The sequence below is a fragment of the Taudactylus pleione genome, unplaced genomic scaffold (assembly GCF_031769625.1).
Source record: "Taudactylus pleione unplaced genomic scaffold, aTauple2 ptg000685l, whole genome shotgun sequence".
Taxonomy (NCBI): Eukaryota; Metazoa; Chordata; class Amphibia; order Anura; family Myobatrachidae; genus Taudactylus; species Taudactylus pleione.
Window position 1 is genome coordinate 1,139,031 of NW_028285087.1, and position 26,205 is coordinate 1,165,235.

The window sequence follows — 26,205 nt, forward strand, 5'->3', positions numbered from 1 at the left end:
AGGGTTAGGGTAGGGAATTAGCTTAGTCAATACTTACCTTAGGGACGATCTGGATTTTCACCCATGTCGGGCAGCCGCTGTCGGGATTCCATAAATCATACCGATTCCTGCATGACAACACTGCAAAGGACCGCTCTCTCGGTAAGAGTGGCCCTTTGCGATGGGGGGACTTCTGATCAATTACTCAGAAGCCCCCCTGGTGTCCTTCTGCACATGTGCAGAAGAACGTACACGCTGCAGGGGGTGCTGGGAAGGATTCGATTGGATCCCTCACACAGCACTCTCCCGATAGAAGCCCATAGGCTTCTATAGGGTAACGCCATCAGGAGATGGCGTTACCCACCACAACCAAGCCTGGAGTGCTTCGCATACCGGGGCTTGGTGCATATGAGAAATGCGCATTTTCGGAGTTTGAATGCATTTCTACCTTTGCTGCATCCTGCCCATATTCTAGTCCCCTCCTTCCAGGCCATGCCGATAACTCCGGCGCCAAGTGGCGATGCTGTCCTTTGCTATTCCACCCAGCAACAATTACTGCATAATGACACTCGTGTGTCCGCCAGTTTATATCAATCAGTCGTTGCAGCAATGCCCTATCAGAGCCCCCTCTATAGCCGGTGACATTTGTTTTATTAAATGACGGGTTCACATTTGCTCCAATACACTTTAAAGAATTCCCCGGCAATGACCCTGCTGAATTACTTCATTCAGAGGCAGAAAATAAAATGCTAAAAGCCATTTACAGCCCTATCTCATCCTTCATACATAAAATTCCTATTGCGCTTTTACAAAAGACAGAGAAATGCATTGCGATCAATGACCACACAATTAATCCTGCAGAATAGCATATTCCTAATGTCAGGCTGGCAGTAAATGTCTGAGACTCCAGCTATCTAATGGTAACCTACAGTAACCCTATAACTGCCGCTCCCCTATTCCCAGCACATCCGGGAATACAGCACTGATAACCCAACTCCCTCAGCGCTGCGTTACCAGTGTCACAACCGGTAGGATAATAAAAAAAAAGAAAAAATATTTTTAAGAATGGATTAATACATGAAGCAACTATACTGTACACTGATCTCGTCTTCACTGAACACGGCTGTCAGGTGACCAGAGAAATACATATTTCCAGTTTATACTCCAGCTCCATCACACAGAACAGATTGTGGGTCTGATACAGACCCGCTCGCAAGCGGGTCGATGGCCGTGCAGTGCGCACGCGATCCCCGGAGCGAGCGACAAATCACTCGCTTCGGCGCTCGCATCCAAAAGGGGCGGCTGTCGATGTTGATCGACAGCTCGCCTTGTTTGGTAGGCGGGCCGGGAGCAAACAGAGGGCGGTTTGGGGGCGGCCCCGCTGACATCACGAGTGATGTCAGTGGTGAGCTTCCTGCTCTAATAGAACCGCAAGAGTCTCGACGCAAGCCCGATGGTCGCAATGGTCGCGACCATCACCTGGCCGCTCGCAGAAGCTGTGGGTCGTCACCCACAGCTATGCGACCGGCCAGGAGGCCGGTTTTAAAAAAACATGCGGCCACCCAGATGCTTTTTGCGAGCGGCTCTGAATCAGGCCCTGTGCTTCATCCCGGATAAATGATCAGTAATAACAGCATTTATTGTGTGGTAGAGGCTCTCGCTCTTCATTGGTTACTACCCATAAATGAGCTAATCAGTCGCAATTCCAGTAATGGAGCAATATTCCCTGTAAAGTGCTGCGGAATAAGGGCCTGATTCAGAGCCGCTCGTAAGCGGCCGCTCGTTCGCTCCGAGCGATGTTTGCCCAACTGCGCATGCATATGGATCGTTATACGCATGCGCTAACCAGTCAGTGCGGTCGAAATTCATGTGCTTGCAAAATAGCGAATGCCTGATAATTTGAGTGACAGGAGGAGGCGTATGTGGGTGGTAACAGGGGAAGGTGCTTGAAAGCGGGGAGTGGAGATCCGAACGCAGGCGTGCTTAAAGGTCAAAACGGGCGTTTTATGGGTGTGCATAATTAATACAGCAGCGTCATTGACCACGTCACTGGGTTATTTTATAGCCAGAACTGCTCGCAAAATTGTGGTAGGAAAAACCAACCCCAAGAATAGCGAGCAGTTCATACCCTGGTCGATGTACTCGATTAATCTAATAAATAGCGGACATGACGTAGGATGCAAGCAGCCAGGGGGCGTATTTTTTCAAAAAACGACCGCAAGTTTTGTTCGCTCGTTCAGAAATAGAGGCGTGAACAGACCGCAAAGAGCGAACGGTTGATTTGAATAGCCACCCCTATTTTCTGAGCGAGCGCAAATAGCGTCCGGCTCTGAATCAGGCCCTAAGTGCGCACTGTATAAACAACCAATAATAAATAGATAAATAAATATTCACCAATCAGTCAGACACATGCAGTCACTGATTTGGCAACCAGTTATAAGCACCCAAAATCTTTTAGCCAGATTCGCCAAACTACAGATGCGTCCTCGCACAGCGTAGCTGCAGTCACGCCAGGAAGCCCCTCTGGGCGAGTTAAGTCCCGTAAGACTCTGGTAGAGTTGGGCGTCTTTGCTCCGGAAAAAGCGCCTAAGTAGTAACGCGAGGGGAGTAGAGCGCACCAGGAGACTGTGCTGATTGATTTTGATAGGTGACACTTATATCTGAGTATGACTGGGTCTCTGAATCAGCGTGAGAAGTGCTATGATGAAACGGCCGCAGATTTTTTCCTCGCCAAGTACCGTTTACAGACTCATTTTCGGCAAAGAAAAGACGCCCGACGTTAGCAGAGATGCACGGGACCTGGCGGCTCACTTACGCCAGGCATGTTGCGCTGCATGGCGTATTGAGGAAAGATGTAGGAGGAACACATTGGTCTTAGGGCCCCATTCAGACCCGGACGCTAAGAAACGTTCTCTCGTAGCTGGACGTTTTTCTCATTCTGCGCATGTGTATGTATCACAGTGCGTGTGCGATTGAGAAGCGGCCCCTCGCCCAGCATAGACAGCCCGGCTGAATGAGTGACAGGAGAAGCCGTTTGTGGGTGGTGACGGGCTGGCCACTGGAAACGGGGGAGTGGAGGTGCGAACGCAGGCGAGCCTGAGCGTCTTAACGCCGTTTCAGAGGCGTGCATAATTACCAGGCAGCGTCATAGTACACGTCACCTGGTTGTATTTCACACTGAACCACTTGCAGTGCTTGAGGTAGGGTATAGTCTACCTCAAGCGCTGCGCTTGCTTAACCATGGTACCCGATGTACCGATGGTTACATACACTTACTGGAGATGACGTGCGCTAGTGGGCGCCTTAAGACAGGCTAGTGGGCGTCTGCATACACAAAGCAATTACACGCCAAAACATAGTGGGCGTGCTTATGCCTTGCTGTGCGTTCGCCTGCCATGCCGTCACTTAGCAGAATTTGCATACGCTGGGAATGGGCGAACGCATCTAGCGACCGGGTCTGAATCAAGCCCTTAGCTATCTGCACCAGTTAATGAATTTGCCTAAAATCTTTTGCATTTTGTAATAAATGTGGCCACAGTTAAACTGGTAGCTAGATTAGAAAGTAAGAAGATGGATAGATAATTATACAGATAGGCGTAACCAGTACTTTGTGAGGCCCATAGCCTCACAAAGGGGTCCCCCAATACTTCTAGAGAGATACCCCCTTTCCGTTGTTAATTTTATCATAGTAATGCCCTAGTTCAGGCCTGGCCAACCTGTGGCTCTCCAGCTTTTGTGAAACTACAAGTCCCAGCATGCCTTGCCACAGTTTTGCTATTAGGGAATGGTAAAACTCTGGCAAGGCATGCTGGCACTTGTAGTTTCACAACAGCTGGAGAGCCACAGGTTGGCCAGGTCTGCCCTAGTTCACACTGTGCCACACAGTGGCCCCAAATCACATTTTGTCCACAGTGCCGCAGTTCACATTGTCACATTATAGTGCCCCTAGTATATACAATATCACATTGTAGTTTCCCAGTTCACATTATACCACATTGTAGTGCCCCCAGTTTACATTATGCCACATAGTGCCCTCAGTTCACATTATACCACATTGTAGTGTCCCCAGTTGACTTTATGCCACAAATGACCCTAGTTATACATTATGCCACATAAGGGTCTATTCATCAACACTAAAATAATGTTTTTAAGGACATTTTCTTTAATTAACGTTATTTTAGTATTCATGAAGATACTTAACACAGGAGACATCACTGATATCTCCTTGCTAAGTCCGCCTGCGTTAATTTCCACACTCCCCATACATTAGTACATTAGTATGAGGATATGGAAATTATGGTATTCATCAAATTCCGAAAATTATGTATTTTCGGAATTTGATAGAGTTACTATCTGCCACTGTGAGGTGGCGAATAGCAGGTGATACTTACCTGCTTCCAGCTGGTGAGGTCCCGCGGCGTCTCCCTCCGGCGTTCTGGTCCGTCCTCCGGCTCCGGTGGCTGTGCTGTCACGCGTTCTTCCAGCAGAACACAATAAAGTTTAGAAATAAAAAAAAGTGTTTGTTTTTTTTCTAAACAGTACTGTGGGCTGCTGGGAGAACACGTGACAGCATAGCAGACGGAGCCAGAGGCTGCTGCGCGGGCAGGTAAGTGCGGAGATGGGGGGGAGGTGAGCGGTGGGAGGGGGTGGGACACAAACTTATCGCAGCTGTAGGCAGTGCTGCGCATGGGCTGTCTTTACGGATGTAACGGCGCATATGCAGCACTGATTCCAGCTGCGGTAATGCAGTGTAGAGAGGGAAAAGTATCTATTTCCCGAAAAGCTGTCATCGCAAAACTGACAGCTTTTTGGGATAGATAGTTATGGAGAGGAGGAATGATGAATTCCTCCGGTAATTAGGTAGAACTCCATGCCAGTTCTAAACAATAATTACCTCCAGAGAGTTTTAAGCTATGATGAATAGGCCCCATAGTGCCCTCAGTTTATATTATGCCACATATGTAGTCCACCCAGTCCACATTATGTCACAGTGCCACCAGTCCACACTCAGTATGCCCCATTGTAATGTTCCTAGTTCACATTGGCAAGTTGATGGGGTCTACAATGGATGAAGAGCCCATCTTAACCAAAACTAATATTTAGTATGGGTAATTTAATTTGATTAAATATATCAAAAGTTTAGAACTTGGAGAGGACTAGTTATATAAGGAACTCAATCAACAGGGTGTGCTTCCTCACATGGCTGTATTTATATTCTGCACATAGGTGTTTTGTAATAGAGCTAAATGGGTGTACTTGGCTCCTGTTCTAAATAAACATTCCAGGTCCTGGAAATAACTTGTGAAATGTTCTTGTCCATTGCTGGGACTTACAATGGGTTTATGGTTACTCATTCTACAGGGACCTGTCTGAAATGCTTATTATAATACACAAATAAGTCTTAATACTGCAGTGACATGTTGTGAATTGGTTGGTACCAAGGGAGAGGCCAGTGACCAGGGAGTATACTGCTCACAGACTGGACCACATCACCACCAATGACATGGTCTGGGGGCTGGGCGTAATAGGCATGTGAGCTGGATGCAGGGGAGGACAGCTTGGAGGAAGACCCCCTAAGCCTCCGGCAGAGCCGTAACTAGACTTTTTGGTGCCCTGTGCCAGAAAGAGCATTGGCGCCCTCCTCATTTTTCAAAGGGACATAACGCACCGAAAAAAGGGCCATGGCAGCATGGGGAAGGGCCAGGGAAGAGACAGGGGAGGCCAGGAGATGCTGGGGATGAAATAAGAGGAAGCTACAAGTGAGAATGATAATAAACAGAAAATTGACAGGCCCAAACAGCGCCCCCTGACCTGTGGTGCCCTGTGCGATGGCACCAGCCGGACTACCCTAGTTACTGCCTTGGCCTCTGGGTCCCATACCAATTGTACTTCCTACACCCTCTATAGTTGCACCCCTGAATAGATAGATATAAGATAGATGATAGATAATTATGAGATAGATAGATAGATAGATATGACATAGATAAATAGATAGATTGATAGATAGATAGATAGATAGATAGATATGAAATAGATGATAGATAATTATGAGATAGAGATAGATAGATAGATAGATACATATGAGATAGATAGATAGATAGATAGATAGATACATATGAGATAGATAGATACACATGAGATATATATATAGATAGATATGAGATAGATAGATAGATAGATAGATAGATAGATATGAGATAGATAGATATATAGATATGAGATAGATAGATAGATAGATATGAGATAGATAGATAGATAGATAGATATGAGATAGATAGATAGATATGAGATAGATAAACAGATAGATATATATGAGATAGATAGATAGATAGATATGAGATAGATAGATAGATAGATAGATAAACAGATAGATAGATATGAGATAGATAGATATTAGATAGATAGCTATGATATAGATAGATAGATAGATAGATAGATATGAGATAGATAGATATGAGATAGATAGATAGATAAACAGATAGATAGATATGAGATAGATAGATAGATAGATGGATAGATATGAGATAGATAGATAGATAGCTATGATATAGATAGATAGATAGATAGATAGATAGATAGATAGATATGAGATAGATAGATAGATATGAGATAGATAGATAGATAGATAGATAGATATGAGATAGATAGATAGATAGATAGATAGATAGATAGATAGATAGAGATAAACAGATAGATAGATATGAGATAGATAGACAGATATGAGATAGATAGATAGATAGATAGTTAGATAGCTATGATATAGATAGATAGATATGAGATAGATAGATAGATAGATAGATGCGATGGCACCGGCCGGACTACCCTAGTTACTGCCTTGGCCTCTGGGTCCCATACCAATTGTACTTCCTACACCCTCTATAGTTGCACCCCTGAATAGATAGATATAAGATAGATGATAGATAATTATGAGATAGATAGATAGATAGATAGATATGACATAGATAAATAGATAGATTGATAGATAGATATGAAATAGATGATAGATAATTATGAGATAGAGATAGATAGATAGATAGATAGATATGAGATAGATAGATAGATAGATAGATAGATATGAGATAGATAGATATATAGATATGAGATAGATAGATAGATAGATATGAGATAGATAGCTATGATATAGATAGATAGATATGAGATAGATAGATAGATATGAGATAGATAGATAGATAAACAGATAGATAGATATGAGATAGATAGATATGAGATAGATAGATAGATAGATAGATAGATGGATAGATATGAGATAGATAGATAGCTATGATATAGATAGATAGATAGATAGATAGATAGATAGATAGATAGATATGAGATAGATAGATAGATATGAGATAGATAGATAGATAGATAGATATGAGATAGATAGATAGATAGATAGATAGATAGAGATAAACAGATAGATAGATATGAGATAGATAGACAGATATGAGATAGATAGATAGATAGATAGATAGATAGATAGATAGATAGATAGATAGATAGCTATGATATAGATAGATAGATATGAGATAGATAGATAGATAGATAGATGAGACAGATAGATAAACAGATAGATAGATATGAGATAGATAGATAGATAGATAGATAGATAGATAGATAGATAGATAGATATGAGATAGATAGATATGAGATAGATAGATAGCTATGATATAGATAGATAGATAGATAGATAGATAGATAGATATGAGATAGATAGATATGAGATAGATAGATAAACAGATAGATAGATATGAGATAGATAGATAGATAGATATGAGATAGATAGATAGATAGATAGATACATATGAGATAGATAGATAGATAGATAGATAGATAGATAGATAGATATGAGATAGATAGATACATATGAGATAGATAGATAGATAGATAGATATGAGATAGATAGATACATATGAGATAGATAGATAGATAGATAGATAGATATGAGATAGATAGATAGATAAACAGATAGATAGATATGAGATAGATAGATATGAGATAGATAGATAGATAGATAGATAGATGGATAGATATGAGATAGATAGATAGCTATGATATAGATAGATAGATAGATAGATAGATAGATAGATAGATATGAGATAGATAGATAGATATGAGATAGATAGATAGATAGATAGATATGAGATAGATAGATAGATAGATAGATAGATAGATAGAGATAAACAGATAGATAGATATGAGATAGATAGACAGATAGATAGATAGATATGAGATAGATAGATAGATAGATACATATGAGATAGATAGATAGATAGATAGATATGAGATAGATAGATACATATGAGATAGATAGATAGATAGATAGATAGATAGATATGAGATAGATAGATACATATGAGATAGATAGATAGATAGATATGAGATAGATAGATAGATAAACAGATAGATAGATATGAGATAGATAGATATGAGATAGATAGATAGATAGATAGATGGATAGATATGAGATAGATAGATAGCTATGATATAGATAGATAGATAGATAGATAGATAGATAGATATGAGATAGATAGATAGATATGAGATAGATAGATAGATAGATAGATAGATAGATATGAGATAGATAGATAGATAGATAGATAGATAGAGATAAACAGATAGATAGCTATGATATAGATAGATAGATAGATATGAGATAGATAGATAGATAGATAGATAGATAGATAGATAGATGAGACAGATAGATAAACAGATAGATAGATATGAGATAGATAGATAGATAGATAGATATGAGATAGATAGATATGAGATAGATAGATAGCTATGATATAGATAGATAGATAGATAGATAGATAGATAGATAGATAGATAGATATGAGATAGATAGATATGAGATAGATAGATAAACAGATAGATAGATATGAGATAGATAGATAGATAGATATGAGATAGATAGATAGATAGATAGATACATATGAGATAGATAGATAGATAGATAGATATGAGATAGATAGATACATATGAGATAGATAGATAGATAGATATGATATAGATAGATAGATATGAGATAGATAGATAGATAGATAGATAGATAGATAGATAGATAGATAGATAGATAGATACTGGATCCAAAGTAACTATCTTAAATACATTTTTGCAATTTCTATTTGAAGCAATTTTACGGTTTAATATGACTAAATACCTTCCCATAGTGCCCTGATCTGACACCGCGTCACTAATTCAAAGTGCCCCAGCCATGGTGTGACATCTGCCCAGCTACGGAAAGAGATGAAGTAGAGTCAAAGGTGAATGGCAAGAGCAACATTTTAACTCATATAAGGGTCATTAAACTTTCTATCCTCAGATGATAGATGTGACCCATAAACTTAAACTAAACTTAATTAAAATAAACACACGAGACCAAGTTATGCCGTTTAAATTAACTGGTCAGCTTTATTTAGGTACAATGGTAGGTATGGTGGCAGGAGAAAGAACGGCAAACAACCAGCGCCCACTTGTCTTAGGCCAAAAGTATAGATCACAACTTGCAAGGACCAACTATCCCTTTCAGAGCAAGTGATGCGGCCCCAACAGTATGCAGTCGGGAAGCCGGCGGACATAAGCCCGACAGCCGGCTTCCCGACTGCTTAATCCCAGCGAGGGTTAAATGACAGGCATCTAAATCTAGACGCCTGTCATTTTACCGACGCCGGGAGACCGGTGCCCGACATCCCGATCGAAGTGATGCTGGGCCCCGCTGCCGGACAGCCGCGCGGGGGGGGGTTAGGTATCCCCCTGGGGGATTAGGGTTAGGCACTGGGGGGTAGGTTAGGGTTAGGCACCCCTAAGGAGGGTTAGGGGGGTTTAGGTTAGGTCAAGTCGGCCAGCGGTAATTCATAATGATTCCGCCCCAACACCCATGCCAATGCACCATTCATCCTGCTCGGTCGAGAGGTGCCGCTGACCCCAGTCGGGTGAAATCAGCCTATCAGTGCATTGAAGGGGTGCGCACCGCTATTACTGCCACAAGATGGACGCTTCAATATTGCCGGTCTTGCCCTGCTATGAAATAAAGCCAACACAAGACACAATAGGGGAGGGAGGGTGGGAGATCAAATTCAAAGAGGCAGATTCCCCACACCCTCTCACATAACACGCCCTCTAACCACTCATCCTATCACCACACTCTCTCACATAACACACCCCCTAACCTCTCATCCTATCACCACAATCTCTCACATAACACACCCCCTAACCTCTCATCCTATCACCACACCCTCTCACATAACACGCCCTCTAACCACTCATCCTATCACCACACTCTCTCACATAACACACCCCCTAACCTCTCATCCTATCACCACAATCTCTCACATAACACACCCCCTAACCTCTCATCCTATCACCACACCCTCTCACATAACACGCCCCCTAACCACTCATCCTATCACCACACCCTCTCACATAACACGCCCCTAACCTCTCATCCTATCACCACACCCTCTCACATAACACGCCCCCTAACCACTCATCCTATCACCACACCCTCTCACATAACACACCCCCTAACCTCTCATCCTATCACCACACCCTCTCACATAACACACCCCCTAACCTCTCATCCTATCACCACACCCTCTCACTTAACACGCCCCCTAACATCTCATCCTATCACCACACTCTCTCACATAACACGCCCCCTAACATCTCATCCTATCACCACACTCTCTCACATAACACGCCCCCTAACCTCTCATCCTATCACCACACCCTCTCAAATAACTCACCCCCTAACCTCTCATCCTATCACCACACCCTCTCACATAACACACCCCCTAACCTCTCATCCTATCACCACACCCTCTCACTTAACACGCCCCCTAACCTCTCATCCTATCACCACACTCTCTCACATAACACGCCCCCTAACCTCTCATCCTATCACCACACTCTCTCACATAACACGCCCCCTAACCTCTCATCCTATCACCACACTCTCTCACATAACACGCCCCCTAACCTCTCATCCTATCACCACACTCTCTCACATAACACGCCCCCTAACCTCTCATCCTATCACCACACCCTCTCACATAACACACCCCCTAACCTCTTATCCTATCACCACACCCTCTCACATAACACACCCCCTAACCTCTCATCCTATCACCACACCCTCTCACATAACACACCCCCTAACCTCTTATCCTATCACCACACCCTCTCACATAACACGCCCCCTAACCTCTCATCCTATCACCACACCCTCTCACATAACACACCCCCTAACCTCTTATCCTATCACCACACCCTCTCACATAACACACCCCCTAACCTCTTATCCTATCACCACACCCTATCACATAACACACCCCCTAACCTCTCATCCTATCACCACACCCTCTCACATAACACGCCCCCTAACCTCTCATCCTATCACCACACCCTCTCACATAACACGCGCCTTAACCGGTCGCCCTATCACATCTACTACCTGCTGTCAAACAAAAAACAAACATCTTTAACTTTATTAACCCCCTCTATCCCTGACTAGCCCAAACCTCCGTTATATATTTATCACAGAGTGAAAAGCATTAAACCAGATGAAAATTGATACGTCCTATACATCAATGGGGGGTCTTACTATCAGCTAAAAAAGCACAGGAGAGCCTGCTTTACAAACACAGCATTACCAGGGATGGATCTGGGGCCAGTAGCATCCTCAGTGCGGGGGTGCTGGTGGTGTCGGCAGTGCAGGGGTGCCAGCAGTGTCCTCAGTGCGGTGGTGTCGGCAGTGCAGGGGTGCCAGCGGTGTCCTCAGTGTGGGCTGCCGGTGGTGTCGGCAGTGCAGGGGTGCCAGCGGTGTCCTCAGTGCAGGGCTGCTGGTGGTGTCGGCAGTGCAGGGGTGTCAGCGGTGTCCTCAGTGCGGTGGTGCCGGCAGTGCAGGGGTGCCAGCGGTGTCCTCAGTGCGGGGCTGCTGGTGGTGTCGGCAGTGCAGGGGTGCCAGCGGTGTCCTCAGTGCGGTGGTGTCGGCAGTGCAGGGGTGCCAGCGGTGTCCTCAGTGTGGGGCTGCTGGTGGTGTCGGCAGTGCAGGGGTGCCAGCGGTGTCCTCAGTGCGGTGGTGCTGGCGGTGTCGGCAGAGCGGGGGTGCTGGCGGTGTCGGCAGTGCAGGGGTCCTGGCGGTGTCGGCAGTGCAGGGGTGCCAGCGGTGTCCTCAGTGCGGCGGTATCTATCTTCAATTTTGCCCATTGAAGTCTATGGGCAAGCGCTTATTGGCTGAAAGCAGCGATAGACGGCTCTCTCAGCCAATAAGTATTAAGCGTTAAGCCCATTGACTTTGTAAAATGGCCGTTCGAGGCAAAACCTCGAGATCCGGCAGCGGGATCTCGAGGTTTTGCCTCGATAGGGATCCAAGAAGGTAGCGGAGATCCAAGCTGTGTCTCGGATCCCCAAAGTACGGGTGGGCTTGGTCCCCTGAGAACAAGGCCCCCTTATCTCTAATTACCATTGTTATTAGAGTTGCCACCCATCCCTAATAAGGGACACATATGAATTACACACATTCTGTGGCTGGCTGACTTCAAGCTGCATTTCACCTGGTTTTAATCATCCACAGAACCTGTGTAATTTATAAATATTTCTATTACATTATTAAAGGGATGAGGTGGCAGGGGCGCCAAGACGGGGAAGGGGAGTGGGTACTAAATGCCCAGGCTTGAAGGAGGGGCCTGACAGGGGACCAGGTCCGCTGCCCCCATTACTGTCAGCGGCAGCAGTCTGTGTCACTGTGTGCTGGGCTGTGGTAGGACCAGGGAGCAGTCTCCTCAGGGTGTGGGTGGGGGGAAGTATATGCTCCTGGCTGAGGGTCACACGCCGCCCCCCTGTGGAGCGCTCGGTACACCTTTGCGGTGCAGCAAATATTTATTTTTCTTTTTTTTAAAGGAGGCGTGGCCATGCTTATATATTACCCAGGCCTGGCAAAGCTCACTACGGTCCTGTGAGGTGGCATCCCTAATTGTTATCGACGTTTCAGGATGGTCATAGAAGAAAATATGTGAAAAAATATTTTATTCTTTTAATATGACAATTGTCTTTTTTTTAGTAGAACGAGCTGAAAGGCCGAGTCCGGGCTTTCCGACCCACTGCGCGTGCGTTATCCAGCTCGCCTACTTACACATGCTTATATCGCTGGCTAGTGGCCAATAACCGTACCCACTCTGCACCCATGTGGCATAAGCAGAAGCAGTTGAACCGCCTGGGTGACATTTTATTGATAAATTGCATCAACAACTGATTTTTTTTTTTTTTAATCGCCAATACAAAAATAAAATCTGTCTCTTTTCTTGTTAACATATTTGAAAGAATCAAGTGCATGTACGCATTTTCTCCATTGCTACCACTGTATCCTCGCTCTCTGGGTGCCAGATACCATCAGGAGATGCTGGGGCTTGTAGTAGAAACATTCCGCTGGTTATTAGCCCCACAGTTGCATCCTGACCACATTATTGGTCTTCCCAGCCCCATGCACAGAGAATTAAACTTCTGTTGGACACTTGTCAAAGTAATTCTCCAGCAGAGGCCGGGACGCGGCATCTTCTATAATCTCTGCAATTAGAAAACCTTGGCTCCGTCCCGCACATCACCGGCAGCTGGTCACAGGCATTACCTGATTAATTATTCATTCTGTCATGGCCAGAAAGCATGTGTATTTAAGGCTGGCAACCAGCGGCTCTTCACCTGTTGCGGAACTACAAGTCCCAGCCTACACTGCCAGCTTCTGGTAAGGATGTAAAGGACATATTAAACCACAAACGGCTGGCAAGAAATGAAGAAAACACATGACGGGATGAGGTAGTCTGGGAGAGTCTTCTGGACATTCCAGGAGAGTGGGCAAGTGTGAGCAATTAGCATGATGTGCCAGCAAATAGGACTCAGGACCTCATTCAGAGTCGGTCGAAGCGGCCGCACGGTCGTACGCCACCGATGTTCGCTATACTGCGCATGCGTAAAGTTCGCAATGCGCGTGCGCAAACTAGCCGCTACGATCAGAAATTTCTCTCTGCTTGAACACAGCCAGGTCGGTAGTTTGAGTGACAGATGGAGGCGTTTGTGGGTGGTAACAGGGGAAGGTGCTTGAAAACGGGGGAGTGGAGATCAGAACGCAGGCGTGCCAAATTATGCGAACGGCGTTTTATGGGAGTGCATACGGATTATGGGAGTGCATAATTAAGAAAGTAGTGTCTTGGCACATGTGACATGGGAGGTTTTTACACTGACATGATCGTAGCGCTTAAGAGAGGGTATGGTCAACCTTAAGCTCTACGACCAGTTCCGATGGTTTTCGATGGTCTCGATTAATCCTTATATGCCCGGAGATGACGTGTAATGCGTACGAGAAGGGGGCGTATTTTTTTGTCTTCCGGCCGCTTCCTCCCCTTGGTCGGCCAGCTACCGATCCGAACTTAGGGACGCAACTTGCGAGGGAATCATTTGCATATCCGGCCCCTTTTCCCGTACGACCGTGCGGCCGCTTCGACCGCCTCTGAATGAGGTCCCCAGTACCTGGACACATTAAGCGCCTGTGTGGCACTAGCTGGAAACTGGAACCTCTTTAATAAGCTGGAACCCAGATACCCTATAAGTATAACTAATAAGAACTAAAAAGTTTCTACAGAGAAGAGCATCAAAAGATGATTATTGGAAACAGTAACTTTCAGGTAGTGCGGGGGAAGAATATGATGATGACTCAGCCGCCTGCTTAGAGACGCCCACATCCGCCGCGAGTAAGTCTAAGCTGCCGCATGACACAGCGGGTAGAGGGCTTTCCTGCTGTGAGCAAGGACGCAGTGGCTAATTTCTGGATGCCCAGAAAACAGTGTTTAAACGCTACCGGCACGCCTGCGTTTTTCTACCCACCCCCCATTTCCTCCCCCAAACGCTGACTACCTGTCACTCACTTTGCGAGTGACTCCTCTGTGTGTGACTGCTAAAACAGACGCTGCACGTGCGCAGGGCAGCTTTCACGCGTGCGCAATGACTAACAACATCGACACTGCGTGCGATCTGAATCAGGCCCAAATATGTATAGGTTATTACTGATCAAGAAAGTGTCTGGAAGGAAAACGTCTCAGTCAGATTTTATGTTGTGCCAGGATTTACACAAACCGCGACCCTGTGATCTAGATTATCGCGGTGGACCCAGGGTACAGCGACGCGCCTTTATCACGCGCACACGTAACAGATTGCATCAGTGAACCAGTTGGTAGGTGGTTTCATGTATCTGCTGCTTGTGCTCAGGTGCATTCAGAAGAAACGCAAACTAATCCTTATTGGGAATTAATCTGCATAATGAAAATAAATCATCTTAGACAATGTACCGGTCAATGGGGATTTTCTTATGCATTTCCCTATAGGAAACAGTGAAGGCTCCCTCCAGTCCTAGATACAGTATACAGCTCTACCCACACGGCTGGATGATGGAGCACACACTATGTCCCCAGGAGAAATTATATTATGTAGAAATCACGTTACCTTGTGTTTTATCCCCCTGCCCCCCCCTCCCAGACAGCCGTACTGAATTTCCCAATGTCTAATAAAAAATGGATGACAAGTGGGAGCCAGTGCAGTGCATGTTTTCACATGATTCCAAGGTCACAGCTTCCTATCGGATCGGATTCCACAGACAAGTTCTTCCCAAGAACTGCGGCTCCTGCAGAGAAAGAGTAATTCCTCCTATTCTGGAGGACGGAGGAAAAAAACAGGTCATGAGGACAGACGGAGCCTCGTGCTTCCATTACTGCAATGTCCCACTGAGAGTACAATTAGTTCTTCCTACAGCTCGCACCTTAACTCCCAGCTGTCCAGTTTTTTTTGGTGGGATTGTCCCTATTTTAGCACCCAGAAAGGGAGGTGGTCATGTGGGAATTTAGATGGATATGGCCTCGATTTAGGAAATCTCGGTGTGGTTTGGGCAGATCATCGGAGGGGCATATTGTGCCCGGATTTTGCCATTTTATGAGTAAAGTATAGAGGAGGCAGCCACACTGTATAGTCAGGGGCATAACTAGAACTATGAGGGCCCCATAGTAAAATTTTTAAGTGGACCCCCCCATTCACGTTATGCCACAGTTGTACTCCTTATAAACATTATGCCACACAGTTGTAGTGCCCCTTATAACACATTATGCCATGCAGTAGTAGTGCTCTTATATATTATGCCCCACAGTAGTAGTGCAGAGTGGCCTTTATACATTATGCTCCACACAGTAATGCCCCTTATAACACATTATGCCCCGCAGTAATACCCCACACACAGTATTGCCCCTTACCTAAGCTATTATGCCATCCCCAACCTCCTTCAGCAACTCTCCCTGTGTCCCTCTGGGAGCATCTCACCTCCCCCTTTTGTCCGTCCACCGGCCTCTATTCTTGTGTTTCCTGGTGAATTTGGTCCTGGGCCGCCAGCATCTGTATGTAGCACAGCCATGGGGAAAGAGCGCCAATGTAATTTTTAATCAGGCGCCGGGCCAATCGGAACTCGCGGACCAGCAGCCGCTGCTGATTGGCTGCTGGTCCGTGAGTTCCTATTGACTTGCGACTGGCACCTGATTAAAATGACATCGGCGCTGTTCATCAAAAGCTGCCGCGGCTACATGCAGGTGCTGGTGGCCCGGCACCAAAAAACAAAAACAAACTTGGCACGGTGCAGGGGGTTGCTTGCTGGGCTGGCGGGCCCCCTAAGCCCCCGGGCCCCATAGCAAGTGCACCCATTGCACCCTCTTTAGTTGCACCGCTGCATATAGTGTATACCAATAGGCGTAAATCAAGTGATACCTCATCATTTAAAGAGTACATGTCACATATACGGCTTGGCAGACTTGCTGAGAAGAAATGTATGGTGTTGATTGGGGTGGGCCCAGTAATGTCACAGCAGCTCAAGTGACTGTAATCTCAAGACACTGTTCTATAAATGTGGGATGTTGTATAAATGTGGGAAAGGGCTTCTGCTGCCTGTAGCGCAGGGGGAGGTAATTTGCAGAAGTGCAGTGTAATGTCAGGGTAACAGGGAACAGTGCATTTTACCTACATAGTTCATATCTGACAGTTACACTTCTGGAGTTTAGTGCACAAAAATCTCCTCTCATAACCGCAGCTATATCAGATTTATGGTGTTGGGTACAGAAAAGTTTCAGGGGCATTTACATTGCCCAAGGCAGTAACTTCCCTCTCTTATCCAGTCCCGAATCTTAGCTATTCCCTATTTGAATGGAACATGGGCCTGTACACGTCACAATTCCAATTCTAATAAAGAAACTTTATGGGGACACATCATTCTTTTTACACCATTGTTTACAGGACTCTTTTTTTTTATATTTAAAACCATAAATAAGTTTGCATGAAAATGTCCCTTTAAATGTCAGCAAAACAAGCAGATAATGAACAGGGAGGGAAATATTTGGAGGTTTTGGCTGAAGATCGCTCCTCCGCTGGCTCTTACAATCAGGGGCGGACAGATCAGGTTATTGTAAAACGCGCGGCACATGCTTAGACATGACTGTGAAGTGATAATAGAGCCGCTGTCACCTGCCCACAGAAAGGGATTACACTATGTCATATCCTCCTGGAGCCGCGGGGATCAGCGCTCCCACCGTTCATACTGTCTGTAACATCTCCTGTCCTTATTGACTTTCCTCCATGAAGGTGTTACGCTGTCAGATAGCAGAGAGTCTCATGTAAAGTCAGCAGGTCGCCTGATGTTTCCTGTGTCTCCAAATGCATTTGTCAATCAATGAGGGGGGGGGGGGGGGTGATAATAGCCTTGACCAGCTAAATCTTTCATCCGTCTCAGCATATCTTTCTCCTTTCCCATTTAATTAGCTAATTCCTGATCCCTTTCTCTTGTCCATTAAATGCTATATTTTACTTTCAGTACCGGCTGTATTATTATCTGACCCCAGCCTGGCTGAGCTTCGTGTCACTCAGCTGTTCAGCAAAGCACATTCCTGGCATATCACCCCGGACCTCCCTCGCTTGGGGAGAAGATGGACTATTTTGGGTCCTTTATCAGTTCTAAATTTAGGAAGGGTCCTTTTGTCCCCTGCGCCCTTGTGCTCATTTATGGCAGGACGGATTCTGTGGACAGGAAACGAATGATTGGAGGATGGGAACGAATGTGCTCTGGATAAAATGATGCTATGGCTACATGTAAATGAGGGGGATAAGCTGCAGCAATGGCTAATTCATGGCGATAGGTGTCTGGGACCAGCCGGATGGGGACGTTTTTATGATGCAGGAGGATATTTCGAAAGAGACGGCTATCCTCCAACTACTAAACACTCCCACATCAGTGCGACAGGTGCCCAATATCACTACACTATGCTGCCTCCATTCCCCTCCTGAAATCCTGTCATTGCTCCTGTCCTCACTAACATATCACTCATCTCCTGATATACTCTGTGCTGCTGGGAACCACACTCCCTCTAATATATAACTCAGTCTGTTGCTCCCTGCTGCTTCCATTACCCTCCTGAGATCGAGTCACTGCTCCTGTCAGAGAGCCCCTCTATCCACACTAACACATTACTTATCTCCTGATATACTCTGTGCTGCTGGGGGACCCTGCTCCTTCCACTATATAACTCTCACTCAATCTGTGGCTTCCTGCTGCCTCCTCTCCTCTCCTCACATCATGCCCATGCCACATGCAGCCCTGCCCTCACAAACACATCACTTATCTCCTGATATACTCTGTGCTGCTGGGAACCACACTCCCTCTAATATATAACTCAGTCTGTTGCTTCCTGCTGCTTCCATTACCCTCCTGAGATCAAGTCACTGCCCCTGTCACAGAGAGCCCCTCTATCCACGCTAACACATTACTCATCTCCTGATATAATCTGTGCTGCTGGGGACCCTGCTCCTTCCTCTATATAACTCTCACTCAATCTGTGGCTTCCTGCTGCCTCCATTTCCCTCCTCACATCATGTCACTGCCCCTGTCACATGCAGCCCTGTCCTCACTGACATATCACTCAACTCCTGATATACTCTGTGCTGCTGGGGGATCCTGCTTCTTCCACTATATCTCTCAGTCTGTGGCTTCCTGCTGCCTCCATTCCCTTCCTCACATCATATCTCTGCCCCTAACACATGCAGCCCTGTCCTCACTGACCTATCACTCATCTCCTGATATACTCTGTGCTGCTGGGGGATCCTGCTTCTACTACTATAGAACTCTCAGTCTGTGGCTTCCTGCTGCCTCCATTCCCCTCCTCACATCATGTCACTGCCCCTGCCACATGCAGCCCTGCCCTCACAAACACATCACTTATCTCCTGATATACTCTGTGCTGCTGGGAGACCCTGCCCCTAATACATGCATCTCTGTACACGCTAATATATTCACACTGTCTCCTCATGATCAACTCACTTATGCCTTAAACTCCTTTGTGTCCCAGTGAACATTCTCATATCATTCACATCCAGGATGGCCATGAGATGAAGAGTGAATACAATAAGGGAAATCAGAACCTGCACAAAGTCACCTCTTACACAAACACAGGTAAAACACACAAAAGAGACCACAGGGAGAATTTCTGATCAGCTTCCACTCACCTACCCTGTGTAACCTATAACCAGAGGCCGGGGATATGAGCAGACACAGGCCCTTCTGTAAGAGGAGGATGAGTGCCAGGTGTCTCAGGAGTGGAGCAGACAGCAGGACCTCACTTGTGTATGGGCACCGCAGGAGAGATTATATAACATGTGCCGTGTTTGGAATGTAACAACGTAACTGTTATAAAGTACCAGCCACGGCTGGATAACACCAACCAAGCAGGTAAGAAATAATGAGGCCGGCTCGTCTGCGTGTGTAATGGTCTGGCCCGTACGCCAACCACTCATTATTTCTGCTTCGCTGCTCCGCCCTGGAATCTAGAACTTCTCGGGTTGCACAAACAAGTGGTTTAAAACGTTGTTTATTTGGTTGTTTTCTATTTGTGTGTTTTATTTTTTAAGTAAACGTTAAAAGTTTGTATGTTTGAGGAAATTAAAATTGAAAATCTGCATTCGACATGACGTGCCCTGATCTTAAATCGCACGCAAAAGCGCACGCGGCAGCTCCTATTGGCAGTCGCCCATCTGCGAGTTTATGCAAATGGACCACAAACTCCTTCCCTCATGTACATCCATGTGGCCAAACATGTAAAGATTAAGATAGACACGTTTAGCGCCCGAGCATGCAGTAATACCGATTTATACGTCCTTATACTCTATCATCGGTTGGGGCCCCCTATGTGTGGGGGCCCCGGGACGACCGCCCCTGTCGCCCTGCCCTTAATCCGGCCCCTGGTTGCACCATACTGTGTATGGTGATCTTAGACGTGTGTATGCTGGGCACTGGGAATGTGTATGATGATCATTGACGTGTGTATGCTGGGCACTGGTAATGTGTATGATGATCATTGACGTGTATATGCTGGGCACTGGTAATGTGTATGGTGATCATAGACGTGTGTATGCTGGGCACTGGTAATGTGTATGGTGATCATAGACGTGTGTATGCTGGGCACTGGGAATGTGTATGATGATCATTGATGTGTATATGCTGGGCACTGGTAATGTGTATGGTGATCATAGACGTGTGTATGCTGGGCACTGGTAATGTGTATGGTGAGTGTATATGCTGGGCACTGGGAATGTGTACGGGGATCATAGACGTGTGTATGCTGGGCACTGGGGATGTGTATGATGATCATTGACGTGTATATGCTGGACACTGGTAATGTGTATGGTGATCATAGACGTGTGTATGCTGGGCACTGGTAATGTGTATGGTGATCATAGAAGTGTGTATGCTGGGCACTGGGAATGTGTATGATGATCATTGACGTGTATATGCTGGGCACTGGTAATGTGTATGGTGATCATAGACGTGTGTATGCTGGGCACTGGTAATGTGTATGGTGATCATAGACGTGTGTATGCTGGGCACTGGTAGTGTGTATGGTGATCATAAACGTGTGTATGCTGGGCACTGGGAATGTGTATGGTGATCATAGATGTGTATATTCTGGGCACTGGTAATGTGTATGATGATCATTGATGTGTATATGCTGGGCACTGGTAATGTGTATGGTGATCATTGACGTGTATATGCTGGGCACTGGTAATGTGTATGGTGATCATAGACGTGTGTATGCTGGGCACTGGTAATGTGTATGATGATCAATGACGTGTATATGCTGGGCACTGGTAATGTGTATGGTGATCATAGACGTGTGTATGCTGGGCACTGGGAATGTGTATGGTGATCATAGAAGTGTGTATGCTGGACACTGGTAATGTGTATGGTGATCATAGCCGTGTATATGCTGGGCACTGGTAATGTGTATGGTGATCATAGACGTGTATATGCTGGGCACTGGTAATGTGTATGGTGAGTGTATATGCTGGGCACTGGTAATGTGTATGGTGATCATAGTTGTGTGTATGCTGGGCACTGGGAATGTTTATGGTGATCATAGACGTGTGTATGCTGGGCACTGGTAATGTGTATGGTGAGTGTATATGCTGGGCACTGGTAATGTGTATGTATATGCTGGGCACTGGGAATGTGTATGGTGACGTGTGTATGCTGGGCACTGGTAATGTGTATGGTGAGTGTATATGCTGGGCACTGGTAATGTGTATGTATATGCTGGGCACTGGGAATGTGTATGGTGATCATTGACGTGTATATGCTGGGCACTGGTAATGTGTATGGTGATCATAGTTGTGTGTATGCAATGGCGGCCTGCCAATAACCCGCAGACTTTCTCATCACCGATATCAATCCACAGTGCACGTCTACTGCTCAATAGTACACATTTACATTGCCCATCTCTGTTCTGTACATCAGAGCCACGCTTACCAGCTGCTATCCTCAATAATTATTTGTTTCAATTAGTGCTCATTCACAATACACGTCTACAGGTGGCGAATAACAGTGCTCTGTCTGATAACACAGGTTGGCTCAAATTGTGCAAGTACTAATAGTACTAATACCAATAATGTAAATGCTAAAATACAATGCCGATTTACTTTCTCATCCATTCTTGGACAATACATGTTTAATTTCCACTGACCACCCAATACCTATCCGCCATAGCAGCTTGCCAGTTGCCAAAGAGACAGAAGCGCAGACAGGCCCAGAGCGAGATACACGGAATTCTGATGCATTAAATGCTATTTGCACACAAAACCTTTGCACTGACCTCTCTGCCTCCGGGGCACAAGCCTGATCCTCTGCCTCCAGTACAGCGAGCACCGGACTCTGAGAAACAAACTTAACTCAAAGAGCCTGAAGTGGGACTCCTATCAGCCGCTGAGCACTCAGGAAACTGCTGAAATGTCACATAGTCAGTCCCCCATCAGAGGACAGGCACAATCACTTCTTCAGCTGACTCCCGAGCTGCCTTTTCCCTTGAGTTGATTGAAAAAGGTTTTAAAAGGTATCTCCACTCCCCTATAGTAGCCGCACAATGGGACCCTTTTAGAGAACCTCCCCTGGGAATTGTAGTATATGAAGAACGCCCTGGGTGGGGGGGGGCAGAGACCCAGCGGCCGACTCTGCTAGGCATCATCTCTCTATACTGAGGCATATGATGCGTGTGGAATGCAGACACATGAGAGGGTCCTCCGGGGGTCCGAGGAGAATAGGATTATACATCAGAACACACACAGGGAACACTCCTGGGTCAGGGGTGCAACGTATAATACATATTTCTTCCTACATAGATTAAGGGATGACGACATGCAAAAGTCGCCATAGGACCCGTCTATTATAAAAGAACACTGAAAAAAAGCTGTGCGCGATTTTTGCCCCGTTTCTATGGTATCAATGAGCTTTTCTTCATTAAGGTCAAGGTGGAGGGACAGGTCGGGGGCAGCTCTGCCCGTCGCTCCTCTGGGCATAGGGGACTTTATACACCGCCAGCGGAGTTTACTAACACGGACTGTGGGGCTGATTCAGCAGAGCACGGAATTGCAATTATGTTCTCAGATTGATCGATTGTTAGCCACGGAGCGTGCATCGCACAGCGGACGCACAGAGGAATCCATCGCAGAGTGAATAGGCTGTCAGCGTTTGGGGGGTGATGAGGGGGGAGTGGTTGGAGAAATGCAGGCGTGCCTGTCCGTTTGAACGCCGTTTCATGGGCGTGTGTAAATTAGTCACTGCAACGGCATACGCAGCCTGAGTACTCACTGCGTGCGACGAGACTTGCAGTTTTCTGCGGCTGGTCAGACCTGGTGTAAAAGCTGCATGACGTGTGCGTCGATGGTACCGATGTATACGCAGGAGTGAAAGGTTGGACGGATAGGAGAAAGCAGCAGCGGGTGTCTTTATGCCAGCTGAGTTATGACAGGCATTTGCATGCTATCGCAGCTGCGTTCCGTACGAAATCGCAGCTGGGAACGCAATAGCGATCCTAACTGAATCAGGCCTTGTGTGGGCATGGATGTGTGGCATGTCTGGATGCCAAATTTACATCGCTTCCTGGAAGGGGCTGGGCGAATCGGGGATGGGCGTCCCATTGCATGTACAAATAATATTTACAGTGAATTCCAAGGGTACAGAGGGTGCGCTTATAGGGGTGTTCCCCGGAGAGCAGGACTGCACACAGCCTCCCTTACAGAAGGAGATTTTGGCTTTCTTACTGGTGCCCAGGATTATCCATAATCTGAATTATTCCCATACATTTAATGGTGCCTTTGTACAAATAGAAACATGTTGCAGGGCGGCAATAATCATGCGTCCGGCGATTAATCATACAGATCCCATTATTGCCGCCCGGGATCAGGTTCAAATCCCGACGCCGGAACACCGGCACCAGTGAAGATCCCGACAGCAGCTGAAGGTAAGTACTAACCAACCTAACCCTCTCCCCTAACTCGAACCCTTCATTCGGGGTGCCTAAACCTAACCCTCCCTTCCCCGCAGCCTAAACCTAAGTCACCCGGGGGGGTGCCTAACCCTAACCCCCCCTTCCCCCTAGCCTAACCCTTCCGGGGGGTGCCTAACCCTAACTCCCACCCGGGAGCCCCTAACCTAAGCGGCTGTCCGCGCCCGGCATCCGGCTTTCCTTCGATCGGGATGCCGGGCATCGGGCTCCCGGCGTAGGTCGGGATTTCGACGCCTGTCATTAGACCGTTGCCGGAATTAGACAGTCGGGTTGCCGACGGTGGGCATTTAGACCGTCGGCATCCTGACTGCATACCGGCAATAACGCACTTTTGGAAATGAACTTGTTTAGACTGTGTGACGGAGTAATTCCAGCATCTGTAGCGTAATCTACATATATTTGTGCAGTATGGATAATGTCCGACACATGACAGCTGCCTGACTGCAGCACAAGGCATTGTGGAGCTCATTCAGAGTCGGTCGTGAGCGCTGAGCGCTCACAACCGACTTGATGTTGCCCCACAGCGCATGCGCACAACGGAGCCGGCTCCGTCGTGCCCATGCGCGAGACCCAGCTAGTGACGGGCGCTACGTCGTTAGGGGTCTCGGAGCAGACAGGGCGAGCTGTCGATGTTGAGTGACAGCTTGTCCCGTTTGCTGGGCGGGCCGGGGGCGTGCCCGGCCAAACGGAGGCGTTCCAGTCGGAACGCTTGCCGTTTGGGGGCGGCCCCACTGACAACATTGCTGATGTCAGTGGGGAACTTCCTGCTCAAACAGAGCAGGAAGCTGCCTAGGGCTTACGAGTGTCCAGACCCATCCTTAGGGTCTCGTCGTAAGCCCCGATGGTCCCGATGGTCTTGACCATCGCGACCATCACCCATGTCGGTCGTTAGAGCTGTGGGTGTTAACCCACAGCTTAACGATCGACAAGGAGGCAGCCGTTCAGGATGCAAGCGGCCGCCCTGATTCAGAGTGACCGCTTGCATCTAACGACCGCCTCTGAATGAGGCCCTGTGTCCCATGAATCGACTAATGAACAAATAGCAGAGGATATTATATACAGAATATTGCGCAGATTCAGACACATATTTGTAAAAGACCTAATAGGGTGCTTTCACCAGCAATTGTGTTTATGCTTTGCACACTGGGTCTGATTCAGAGCCGGCCGCTCTGAACGAGCGCCCGCTCTGAATCAGGGCGTGTTTTTTTTTTTTGCGAGGCGGCCTCTTGGACGCTCGCATAGCTGTGGGTTACCACCCACAGCTTATGCGAGCGTCCATGATGATGGTAGCGATGGTCAAGACCATCGCGCTTGCGACGAGACCCTAGCGGTAGGGTCTCGTTGCCGCATGCCCTGGAGTGATTTTGGCTCTATAAGAGCCAAAATCACTCCCACTGACATCACTATTGATGTCAGTGGGGCCGGGCCCAGACGGTAGGCGTTCCCATGGGAACGCCTCCGTCTGGGCAGCCACTCCCCCGGCACGCCCACCAAAGGGGGCGTGCTGTCAATCACCATCGACAGCACGCCCCTTTTGGTGCGAGACCCATAACGACGGCTACCCCGTCGTTATTCGGGTCTCACGCGAATGCGCACGACGGAGGCGCCTCTGTCATGCGCATGCGCATTTGGGAAACATTGACCCGCTTGCGAGCGCTCAGCGCTCACGAGCCGAGCGGGTCTGAGTGAGACCCTCTGTACCAAGCGTTACCGCCGGCAACAGCACAAGCATCACCGGCGGTAAGATTCACCGGCTCTCTCGTGCCTTTGCAAGGGGAATGTTATTTAAGAAGTATTACGACAGTAGTTTTCCTGTTACCAGAGTTGGGTATAGCGGATGAAAATTACTGATTAAAAAGTCTATTAGTGGGACTAAAGCTGCATACACACACAACGATTTTGTTACCAACGATTTTATGAACGATTTTCTGTCAGATTTTTTAAAGTGTCATGAGCGATTTTTTTAAACTACAAACGAATTTTGCATATTCCCTTACTGAAAATCGCTCAGCTGACAAGTCTGACTGAACTACAAACTACAAATGTGAACGCGCATGAACGATAATCATTCATCATTTAACTCAGAAAGTGAACGTTTTTTTCAAAGGATTATCGTTAAACTATATCGTTTAACGATAATCGTTCAAAAAAATCATTGTGCGTGTATGCAGCTTAAGAGTCCAAGCCTAGGCCTTCCGTTCCACTATGCATGCGACATTTCGTTGATAAACTGCGGCGAAAAGTCCTTAGGGCTCCTCTGCTTCTGCAATTTGCTCCTGGCTGACTTCTCACCCACCCCTCTGTCCGCAGACGCAGGTATCAG

At 46.5% G+C, this 26,205-nt stretch overlaps 1 protein-coding gene across 1 annotated transcript in view; it reads right to left on the bottom strand.

Moving 5' to 3' along the window:
• The window catches only part of ABLIM1 (actin binding LIM protein 1), a 278,634-nt gene that overhangs the window by 159,256 nt on the left and 93,173 nt on the right, over nt 1–26,205 (bottom strand). The gene's annotated exons all lie outside the window — the stretch shown is intronic.